Consider the following 8896-nt stretch of genomic DNA (forward strand, 5'->3'; position numbering starts at 1 on the left):
TATCATAACATGGGGTAAATTTGCATGTTACCTGCATGGTCGTTGTTTGCCATATATACTTTGGTGGTTTGCGTTATCTTCGCTGTAACACCCCGACAATTCTCTCTTTTCTAAAATAACCTTTTAATATAAAACATAGAGAATTATCAAGGCATTATCGCCCGTGTGAAAACGTAACGGCTTATTCAGAATTTTGCAGCGGAAAACATAAAACTAACTTTAGGTTTATAAATAATCGATTACAGGTTTAGTCTCAAAAATCAACCAACGAAAATAAGGAAATATAAATAGTATGACAAGTTTAAAGTCCATTTAAACAAACCCAAGTCAACTTAGCAAATCAAAACTAAATACAAGCTCTCTATTCCCGATCCCAATGATGCAACATCTTCAAACCTGCAGATGGACAATGCTTATTGATCCTTAGAGACTGCTCACCAAAGATTGGGTCATCACAGGATCAATAAGGCATAGCCATGATCAACATGCACAAGCAAAAGCACGTAATCAGCAAAGCTGAGTACTACATACTAAATCAATAATAATCCTAACATGATTCTATTAAACGAAACACCCTAACATGATACTAATGAACACAAACAAGGGTAGACAAAACATGATAGTTTGACGACCATACTTGACCAGACTAGACTAGGCTAGACTTTTAGCAATAATATTATTTTAGTTGAAATAGACAATGGACCGAGTTGACCATCCAGAAGTCTTCACTAAGGAAGACGAGGTACGGGCGCGACTCCGTAACCTCAGTGACCTGCGATATCGAGGAACGTTTAAATAAAAATAGGACACGGTGATCAATCCGGTCCGAATTAAAGGCCATGGGCTACCACCATGAACCCCAACTCCTGTTTGTCCGTCACTTCAGACGTGCACAGTCTAAAGCTATTGCTATTCAGTTTCACTTTACATGATTTACAAATTGAGATCCCGTTATGACTCAACCATTACATAAGACAGACAATTCACATTTGTTCACAACTGTTTTTTTTATCTTGGAATTAAGTAAGTGATCATAACAGCATCAATCAAGACTCATTCCAACTTAACCAACCTTTCCTTTAACCATGAGCAACCCTTTATATGGGCATAAAGTTTCAACTTACTAAACAAGGTCCTCCGCCCTTATAAAGTAGTGAAAAGATAGAAAGGGAACAACAACCAATTGATCCAACCCAATCATATAGAATAATCTAGTGTCCCCAACCAACATGTTTGTATCAAACATCCATACTAACATGTTACAGTTCTTATAGTGCAAAATAAGTTCAATAAGTTTGTCCAACAGTATTAAACATGCACATTCCATATAACCAAGTTTGTCTATAATATCAACATCACCAAGTTCAACAATAATATCAACATGATTTCAACAATTAGCACACATTCCAAGCACGCAGGTATGTACGTACCTTGTGTAAACAAATTGATAGGCCACTTTAACACTTTCAAAAGTCGCCTAAAGAGAATTCTCCGCCTAAAATAACCAGCAAGTAATCCCAATCAATTTCTAATCATTGGCAACCATAATAAAGCATTCTAAATGCATCCTAAACATATTTAGAACTTTCCCCAATATCTAAACTTAGACATTTGATTTCCTAGCATCATTGAAATTCGTTGAAAACTTTTTGCAAACATCGTACTTTAAATTTTCAGCAATATAAATTCATTTAAAAGCTTCACCGAGGTCAATCTATGTTCCTAGTATCTCAAAACGACGAATTCAATAATCCATACTCAACTTACCATGATTAATAATCATAAAAACCTTGAATTTCATACTTTAAACAATCAAAATTAATATTTCAAAGTAATTTGATAATCTGAAAATTAATAACTTTATTATATAATTTGCATAATCTGAAATTTATAATTTAATCACAAAAACCATAACTTTAATTCACGAAAACGTAATTCAAATTAATAAAACCTCATTAAGCCCTAACTTATTTTTAATTAACCAAAACTGAAAATAATTGGTTTATAATATCAACACCCAAATCTGGAAATCATATTCAACAACAAAATTATAAATTTAATCCAAGAACATCATTTAAATTAACAAACTATAATTAAAATAATTAGTTACTTAGGGTTTAAGAAATAACCAAGAAAGAGGAGAGGAAAAGCTGGGCGGTGCACGACGCGGTCAGCGGCGGCCGGCTGGGTTGTTGACGTGGCGGCAGCGGTGGTTGCTGTCGCGGGTGGTGCTGTGCGCAAGTCGAACAAGAGGAGGGGAGTGAGGGAGGATGAACAGCAGTGAATCGAAAGAAAAGAAGGGAACGACGAGGAGATGAAGCGGTGGCTTACCGGCGAGGACAGCGACGCGGTCCGGCGGCCTTGGTGGCTGTTCAAGAAGACAAAGCATTAAGGAGGAGAGGAAACGCAAGGAAGAACGAAAACAGGGGAAAAAAGGACGACGAAGGAGAAGGTCGAAGGATACTTACCGACGGCGAGGAGACCGGCGGCTGGAGCAACGGCGTGAAGGAGGAGAGCAGCGACGAGGAGAGAGAGAGGATGAGTTCTTGAGGGTTTGAAAACTTACGTGAATAGTGAAGGAGGGTTTTGTTTTTCTCTTCCTAGCTTTCACGTGAATTAGAAGAAAGAAGGGGAGGGTTTGAGTTTGGGTTTTAATGTTGGGCTTTTCAAGTGGGCTAGACTTAGGATTTAGCTTTAATGATTCGAGTCCAAAACTGAATAGGATCGTTTTCTAAATTCAATCAATTTTCGTAATTCAAATTCTTTTCAACTTAAAATTCTAAAATCATTTTCGATTTCGTAAATCGTTGAAAATATTAAAATGTAATAAATAAATATACGTTAACTATATATTTATTTCCAAAATTCATAAATTCTTATTTAAATATATTAAATATACGTTAAAATATATAAATGAAATATATAAAATTACGGGGGATTACAATCTACCCCTCTTAAAAGAAGTTTCGTCCCGAAACTTGACACGAAAATTCACATATTTTTCCAAACTTTTCAACTTATTCTTATTGTAGAAGTACTTTGTGCCACTCTTGTGCACTCTTTTGCCAACTAAGAGTTACTTGTAATATTCAAGAACACATTTTCTTATGCGGAGAATCTATTTCCTTTACATCAACATGTATAAGTTGCTAAAAATGAGCATAAAATGCATAAAATACCATAAAAATAGGTAAAAAAAGCGCGAATTTCTATCGCATTCTACCCCCCTTAAAGAAAACGAGTTACGCCCTCGTAACTCATCTCAGGGAATAACTTTGGATATTTCACCTTCAACGAAGTCTGTCCCCAATACAATATTTTTACGAAAATTATTCCCGCAAGTGGGGCTTTTGCACTTCTTTCCATAAAATGCTTCAAAATGTGACATCTTAATGCTCGCATGATAACTATTGTTGCACGAAAATTCAATCAAATCTATATGGTGTTCCCAACTGTCTTTTAAAGTCACTAGTACAGGCTCTCAACGTATCTTCCATGGTTTAGTTAATCCCCTCAGTCTATCCATCAGTCGCAGGGTGAAAGGCAATACTCATTTTCAATGTTGTTCCCAAGGTTCAATTGGAACTTTTTGCAAAAATTTTTGACTTTTATGGTCGGTAAGGATCTCAAACGTTTTCATATAAAGGTAATGTCTTCAAATCTTCACAGCGAATGCAATAACAATTAGCTCTAGGTTATGGGTAGGGTTATTTGTCTCACAAGGTTTCAACTGACGCGACAACAGGTGCGGATGTCAAACTCTCTTTTAAGATCTGGAAAGCTTCTTCACATTTCTCACTCTTGAATTTCGATTCCTTTTTCAACAAGTTGCTCATTGGTTTTTCTTTCTTCCAAAAGTCTTTCACAACCTCCTATAATGGTCATCTAGGCCTAGAAAACTTTAGATACCAGACACGTTCTTGGAATAGGTCACTCACTTACAGCTTGAGTCTTAGCAGGATCTACAGAGACTCCTTCTGGTCAACTTTTCCTTTTTACCAAACCTCCTTATGTCTTTCACGGATGTATAACTTTTGGGCTTAACTCTTAGCTCTTTCACCAATTCATGTATTTCTTTTCATCTTTTCCAGACAACAAATAATTTCTAACGATCCTGGACCACTCAAATCTTCTCTTAAATTTATTCCCTTACGTAACATAGTTCTCAATCAATTTAGCCCTTCACTTTTCCGTCAATGTCACTTATACACATATGACTTCAAGATTTGTATACTTCATTTAATAAAACTAGATTCTTTTTAAGCGTCTCCAAAGTAATCCTCAAGATTTCATTATGCTCTTTTCATTCCTTGAATAAATCAGGATACCATCAGTAACATAATAACGAACTTAATTCGGAATTCGTAGAAAATCTCATTCATCAAATCCATAATTAATGCAGGTGCATTGGTTAACCCAAAAGACGTTACTCTAAAACCCATAATGACAATGACGAATCCTAATGAGGTCTTAGACCCTTATCAGCTATTCCCAATTGGTGGTACTTCAAACGCAAATCAGTCTTCGAGAACACACTCGCCCAATTCAATTGATCCAATATGTCATCTATCCTAGGCAAGGGATACTTGTTATGGATGGTGTTTAGCTCCCTGAAATCGATGCATAATTCCATACTCTTGTTTTTCTCCTTAACAAACAACACAGGAGCTCCCCACGGTGATGCACTAGGCCTAATATATTCCTTGACCAAACAATTCTTACAACTGTGTCCTAATTAGCTCATTTCAGGAGGTGTCATGCTATAAGGTTCCTTAGATATAGGTGTCGTTTCAGGATTTAACTCTATAATGAACTCAAAGGCTCTAGCAGGTGACATACTCGCAATTTCACTCGGAAACACATCAATGAATCCATTCACAAAGGTAACATCCTCGATTTTCACTCTAACTTCTTTACTAACCTCTAACACACTATCGAAAAATAGTTCACACTTCTTGTTCACCAAGTCCTCACTTGCATTACAGAAATAACTAAAGGTTCTTGGACTTCTCAAAACATCTATACGAGGTCAATCTTCCAATATGGTTCCTTAAATTTACTTTCTGAATTTCACAGTACGTCTATCTTAGCGTTGTACAAACTTAGCCAATCCCATCCTAAGGTTTATGAATTCTTGTGCCTTTTGTTTTCTCATAAAAAGAGGATAAAACTTTTTCCTTAAGACGGTAACAAATGAATCCCAATTGAATCTCTCAACAACGCTAAGTCTAACCCCATTTTCTCTCCACCACAAATCAGCTTCATCTTCCAAGTACAGTGCAACTTGACCCACTCTCATGTTCTCAAGACAGTTCACATCCCCAAACAGTTTCTCAAACTCTCTAACCCAGTTCTCTAGAAAGGTAGGATCAGCTTGCTTCTTAAAGTATGATGGCTTAACTTTGGTTAGTCTCTCAAACATGTCCCCAGTAGAATCAGGACGCTCAGTTCTCTCTTCAGCCAGTCTTCCCGCCAAAAGGCGAATAGTAGCAACTAACTCACTATTGCTTGACATTCTAGTGTGCGACCTAAAATTAATTACTCTACGATACATAACTCATATGTCCCCTCTACGAAAGAATTTTAGATTTGATCATAGAGATCGCATCAACAAACACTTATTCAAGAATGTACACCAATAATAGAGCAATCATTGTCACTCATTCAAGAAAATATCCCTATCAAGGACATAAAATTTGAAAACCAATGAATGGAAGTTCAATCACAACAAATAAGTAATAATATTCCCATTCGCGTGCCCAAAATAAACTTTTGATCATTTGGATTATCAATAATCTAACTCTATTCCTCAAAAGAATGTTAATAACAATTTCTAAACCATAATAACGCACTTGTCCTCAAATTAACATAAAGGTTCTACGACACAAACATAAACTATTGTTGTTGAATAACGAAACTCTCAAACTGGAAATGAATACTTTAACTTCTATTGCTAACTCTATAAAGGCTTATTATATCCTTGAAGAGAATAAAGAATAACTCAAACTCTTATTGCTTTAACTTTAAACCGTTGCTGATATGCCACTTATTCTTTAAAACATAAAAGAACTAACTAACTATTACAACTTCAAATGTTTAAGGCATCTTGCCTACCTATTCTTTCCTTGGAAACTTGTGGAGTAAGATCTAGATCTTCAATATTCGTCGAATTCTTCTTCCGAGTATGAGTCTTCTTTCATGTCTTTATCTTGATGAGACTCACTTGCCACCTCACCATCACCTTTAGGTTCCACATCCGACTCACTAGGAATCTCAATGGTAGGCTCATGGGCCACTGGGTTAGGGTTATTTGCCTCAACCACTACATTCTCATTCTCCACGGTTACATCATTTCCCTCTAGATATTTACAACTCTAATAGGTTCTTCTATAACTGCATCCCAAGCATGACTCCATGAGTTTCTACCCTCCTTGAACCCATTTTCTACGACCTCAATAATGGTGGTCAGGATCTCTACGTCATATCTCTACCTACCATCCCTAGTCCCATACTTAATCAACTTTGGTGTTCCATCATCAGAATGCATGTCTTTAAACCTATATTTGAGTTCTAGGTATGGCATTTTGGTTAGGTAAACAATTAATGATAGTGGCTGCTATGATATCCTTTCTCATTAAGATAGGTTGCCCTTGAACTTTAGCATAATATTCACATCCAAACACAATTTTCTTCACGTAAATATCAGGGGTTTCTATATCAAGTTTCTCGAAGGATCCTATGTTGGTATACTTGGAAAGAAACATTTTATTCCTGAAATAAACAATTCAAGGTCTCACTAACGATTTTCCAGCCAAATCATAAACAAAGTTCAATAATGCAATAAGTTTGGTGGAAGCAAACAATTCTTTATGCACATTTAAATGTAACATTAAACAATTAGCATACGCACGTACATAACAATCAATTTCTTATGCTAGCATTGACTAGCTACTAATGCACATATAATTCTATCTTATATGCCCTTCTTATACTACCCATCTCTCATAAACTAAAGCATTGAAATAGTTTAAATAACAAATTAAAAGGACGATAATATAATAAAATTATAACATAGAATAAAAATATAAAATAAATAAAGTAAAATAAATTAAGGAAATGCGTAGCGAATAAATTCGAAAATAAAGTTATTAATTCGAAGAAGATTTATATATATATATTTTTTTTTTTTAAATAACGAATTCTAACTCTTGAAACAATTTAAAAAAAAAATTGAACTTCTAAAAAAAAAATTGTACTCCTTTTTTTGAATAATAATTAATAAGAAAAAGAATAAAAATTTCGAAAGTCAATTTAATTCGAATAAATAATTTGATTTCGAACTTAAATAAGAAATATTATATACTTTCAAACAAGATAAAAGGAGATCTGCCCCCCCAAAAAAAAAGTACCAATTTTTGAACACTATAATACGTAGAATCTCGATTTTTAAGAAATTTATTTTAAATAACTAGATAGTTAGGCGCCTAAAAATTTATTAAAGTAAAACCTTAGCTCTGATACCACTTTGTAACACCCCGACAATTCTCTCTTTTCTAAAATAACCTTTTAATATAAAACATAGAGAATTATCAAGGCATTATCGCCCGTGTGAAAACGTAACGGCTTATTCAGAATTTTGCAGCGGAAAACATAAAACTAACTTTAGGTTTATAAATAATCGATTACAGGTTTAGTCTCAAAAATCAACCAACGAAAATAAGGAAATATAAATAGTATGACAAGTTTAAAGTCCATTTAAACAAACCCAAGTCAACTTAGCAAATCAAAACTAAATACAAGCTCTCTATTCCCGATCCCAATGATGCAACATCTTCAAACCTGCAGATGGACAATGCTTATTGATCCTTAGAGACTGCTCACCAAAGATTGGGTCATCACAGGATCAATAAGGCATAGCCATGATCAACATGCACAAGCAAAAGCACGTAATCAGCAAAGCTGAGTACTACATACTAAATCAATAATAATCCTAACATGATTCTATTAAACGAAACACCCTAACATGATACTAATGAACACAAACAAGGGTAGACAAAACATGATAGTTTGACGACCATACTTGACCAGACTAGACTAGGCTAGACTTTTAGCAATAATATTATTTTAGTTGAAATAGACAATGGACCGAGTTGACCATCCAGAAGTCTTCACTAAGGAAGACGAGGTACGGGCGCGACTCCGTAACCTCAGTGACCTGCGATATCGAGGAACGTTTAAATAAAAATAGGACACGGTGATCAATCCGGTCCGAATTAAAGGCCATGGGCTACCACCATGAACCCCAACTCCTGTTTGTCCGTCACTTCAGACGTGCACAGTCTAAAGCTATTGCTATTCAGTTTCACTTTACATGATTTACAAATTGAGATCCCGTTATGACTCAACCATTACATAAGACAGACAATTCACATTTGTTCACAACTGTTTTTTTTATCTTGGAATTAAGTAAGTGATCATAACAGCATCAATCAAGACTCATTCCAACTTAACCAACCTTTCCTTTAACCATGAGCAACCCTTTATATGGGCATAAAGTTTCAACTTACTAAACAAGGTCCTCCGCCCTTATAAAGTAGTGAAAAGATAGAAAGGGAACAACAACCAATTGATCCAACCCAATCATATAGAATAATCTAGTGTCCCCAACCAACATGTTTGTATCAAACATCCATACTAACATGTTACAGTTCTTATAGTGCAAAATAAGTTCAATAAGTTTGTCCAACAGTATTAAACATGCACATTCCATATAACCAAGTTTGTCTATAATATCAACATCACCAAGTTCAACAATAATATCAACATGATTTCAACAATTAGCACACATTCCAAGCACGCAGGTATGTACGTACCTTGTGTAAACAAATTGATAGGC

The 8896-nt window shown here is 35.2% G+C and overlaps 1 long non-coding RNA gene across 1 annotated transcript; it reads right to left on the reverse strand.

The window, feature by feature from the left end:
• Nucleotides 1-1453: 1453 nt before the first annotated feature.
• On the reverse strand, nucleotides 1454-3088 carry LOC130469154 (uncharacterized). Its single transcript, XR_008929526.1, has 4 exons — nucleotides 2469-3088; nucleotides 2332-2368; nucleotides 2130-2231; nucleotides 1454-1495 (listed from the first exon to the last, which is right to left on the reverse strand). It is a non-coding gene; the product is annotated as an uncharacterized lncRNA (long non-coding RNA).
• Nucleotides 3089-8896: the final 5808 nt, after the last annotated feature.

Source organism: Spinacia oleracea, chromosome 3, assembly GCF_020520425.1.
Source record: "Spinacia oleracea cultivar Varoflay chromosome 3, BTI_SOV_V1, whole genome shotgun sequence".
In the NCBI taxonomy this organism is placed as follows: Eukaryota; Viridiplantae; Streptophyta; class Magnoliopsida; order Caryophyllales; family Amaranthaceae; genus Spinacia; species Spinacia oleracea.